Raw genomic sequence first — 3901 nt, 5'->3', positions numbered from 1 at the left:
TTGCGTCATTACGCACGCTGCTTCGAGGAAGTGTAGTCATACTAATATGGAGGACGAAAAATGACTTAAGTAGCCTACAAACAAACAAACAAACAAACAAACAAATACAATTTGGACATGAAAAGGGGCGTAATTTAATTAATACCTTGAATTTCTTTCTACGTTTCAATACGTAAACTATTGGGCTCAACGTTTGGGCTATTTATTTATTTGTTTATTTCTATCTATCTATCTATCTATCTATCTATCTATCTATCTATCTATCTATAGGCTACATTTATTTATTTATTTATTTATTTATACTTAAGTCATTTTCGTCCTCCATATACTAAGAGTGTCTCAGGAAAAACAGTGAAGCTGTTATATTAGCTGATAAACTTCATTGAAACCGGAATTAATTCATAAATCCTAAACCATCTTATATTTATAATTTTTCTATATGATAGTTTATAGTTTAGATTGAGATTTTTATATTCTTTTCAGTTTTATGTTATTTTGTACTGGGATGTACTAGTTTTTTTGTTTTGTTTTGTTTTGTTAGTTTCCACATCTAAAGCAGATATTTTTCTTACATTTTATTATATCTTAGATTTAGTTTTAGTTCAGCTTACAGAAACACATGAATGCACTGTGTCCATCGGTTAAAATGACAGGAACAGGCAATTTATTAATGGTTTATTGACCGAAACAAAACCAAAAACGAACAAACAAACAAAAAAATCAGTCCTTAAAGTAGTTAAATCTGAGACAAGTGAAAACACTGATTTCCCCCATAATTAAGTTAGCTCCAGTAATTTTTTTTTTAAAAAAAAGGTAAATTGGAAATCAAATGTTGTCCCTTCTTATTTTATTTTAGTTTTAGAGACAATGCTGATTTTAGTCATATTTTTAATAAATATTTCATTTTCCTATGCTTTATGCAAAAAAAATGAACTTTTTAGGTTTTAATATAATATCCCTGGGTACTACTTTTAACTATTTCTAATAATCTTGGAATCAGCTAATATTTTATTGTATATTTTCTGAGTAGCCTATATTTGCTTACATTTTGTTCCATGTTTATATATTTATTGTTCCAATATTTATTTATTTATTTATTTGTTTATTTCAAGTTGAATTAAAGTTTAATCTTCCTTTTGTAGATGCCATCTCATATTTTAGTATTGTTTTAATTCAAAACATGCCATACATATTACATGGCAAAGATGTACATGTTGAATTTTATTAATTGTGTATTTGTGTATTGTATATTTAGGACAAATTCTGGTTATTTTATTGGTGAATAAAGTAGTACACAAACAAAATCCGAAGTATTTAAATGGGGGAAAAGCTAAACAAACATACAGTAAATATACAAATAACGCACGTGTAACTTATTGTATGCTGACTGTAATAATATTTAAACAGTTAAAGTGACAGACATTGTGTGAAGTCAGAAGTTCAGACATTTATACAGTTTGTGTGTTTGTGTGTGTGTGTGTGGGTGGGTGGGTGGATGTGGGAGTGTATGTCTGTGTGTGTATAAAGCTACATAGCCACCAGGGGGCGCCATAGAACTGCTGAATGATCATCTAAATCAGCCTTTCGTACCCTGTATTACTCATTTTAGTTCTCTGTTCCCAATCTCACACGTTTTAACCTCATGAACAGTGTGTTAAAGTGCAAAAAACACACTGATTAGGTAAATTAAAGACAGGTATAGTCAGGACAGTGGCGCTACTCACAAGCTAAACATCTTACTAAAGTAAATATGCAGAGATTACACCAGGTTGTGAATTACAGGGTGTTTTGCAGGAACTGACCCCGCTAATTAAAACTTCTAACACCAGTAAAGGGAGTAAATAGTAAATATAATGTTTTTGGAATATTATTTACAAAATACTTTTAATAGTTAACATTAAAATATGTCTCCCAATCGTACCTGAAAGACACACTATTTTCTGAACACCCCTACAACGGGCTGTACCACTTCTTAACCGTTGACGATGGGTTAAACTTGACCTCCTCGTTATTTATTCATTCACTGTTAAAAGAAGCTAGCAAACTAGCTTAGTCATGTAACTTACGTGGAATTAGTTTTCCACACATGTTGACTTATTTATATCGCATTAATAATAGCATCACTGACTATTAATTAATGTTAGCTAGTTAGTTTAACTTACTAGCTAGCTAGCATTCAGCAAACTGATACAGGAAAGCTTTTAGACATTAACTGTAGCCTATTATTGTCTGTATACAGGTGCATCTCAAAAATTTTGAATATCCTGGAAAAGTTCATTATTTTCTGTAAGTGAATGCAAAAAGTGGAACTTTCATATATTCTAGATTCCTTACACATAAAGTAAATATTTCAAGCCTTTTGTTGTTTTAATCTTGATGATTACGGCTTACAGCTCACGGAAATCAAAAATCCAGTATCTCAAGATATTAGAATGAAGAATTTATAATACAGAAATGTCGACCTTGTGAAAAGTATGCTTTAATCCTTCTACATGAATTACTGAATCGATGCGGCGTGGCATGGAGACAATCAGCCTGTGACACTGCTGAGGTGTTCTGGAAGTCCAGGTTGCTTTGATAGCGGCCTTCAGCTCGTCTGTATTGTTGGGTCTGGTGTCTCTCATAGATTTTCTAAAGGGTTCAGGTCAGGCGAGTCGGCTGGCCAATTAAGCACAGTAATACCACGATCAGCAAACCAGTTACTAGTAGTTTTTGCACTGTGGGCAGGTGCAGAGTCCTGCTGGAAAAGGAAATCAGCATTTTCATTAAGATTGTCAGCAGATGGAAGCATGAAGCTCTCTAAAATTTCCTGGTAGATGCTGCATCGACTCTCGACTTGAGAAAACACAGTGGACCGACACCAGCAGATGACATGGCACCTCAAATCACCTCATCACCTCATCACTGACTGTGGTAACTTCATGCTGGACTTCAAGCAGCTTGGATTCTGTTCCTCTCCACTTGTCCTCCAGACTCTGGAACCTTGATTTCCAAATGAAATGCAACATTAACTTCCATCTTCCCCGTGATTGTGGTTGTGTACTGAACCAGACTGAGAGATTAAAGCCTCAGGAAACCTTTGCAGGTGTTTTGAGTTAATTGTATGATTAGAGCTCTTCTCAGGTCGACATTTCTGTATTATAAATTCTTTATTCTAATATTTTGAGCTGTAAGGCGTAATCATCAAGATTAAAAAAGAAGGCTTGAAATATTTCACTTTATGTGTAATGAATCTAGAATATATGAAAATTCCACTTTTTGAATTAGATTAAGTAAATAAAGTGAACTTTTCCATATTCTAATTTTTAGAGATGCATCTGTAGGACAAATATCAAACCTTTCCTTCCTTTCTTCATTCCTTCCTGCCTTCCTTCCTTCCGTCCAGTCCCATTAAACCACACTGCCTGAGATCAGCCTAAACATTCATAAAAATAGCTTTTTACATGATTAAACCCTTTCAGGATAATGAATCTGAGTGCACAGATGGTCAAACTGAACATTTTCATGTCAGTCGTTTTAAAACACCTGAAAGTCTTATCGGAAAATATGAGGTAGTGTTAAACACATGATAGGCGAGTGTTACCGAGTCATAAAATATACAAGCCAATCGGAGTCCAGTATGCAAATGTCATCCTCATTTTTAGAGCTCATCCAAAACCCATGACCAGCCAGGTTTATCCTCACTGATAAAAACTGTTCTGTTTGGGTCTACAAAAAGTTTACTGCTTTGAGTGACAAATAATTGACTGACGAGGACGATGCGTCTAAAATGTGGTGATTCAGTTGAAGATTAGCTGCATTTAAAGCTCTTTCTCTGTCTCAACCACAGTCTGATTTAAGTCTGTGAGTCTGAAAGAGGACTCATCCACTCCACCTCCCGTAAAGTCATTTTCTGTTTGCA

Source organism: Ictalurus punctatus, chromosome 11 (assembly GCF_001660625.3).
Source record: "Ictalurus punctatus breed USDA103 chromosome 11, Coco_2.0, whole genome shotgun sequence".
In the NCBI taxonomy this organism is placed as follows: Eukaryota; Metazoa; Chordata; class Actinopteri; order Siluriformes; family Ictaluridae; genus Ictalurus; species Ictalurus punctatus.
Note: the sequence above shows the minus strand (reverse complement) of the source record.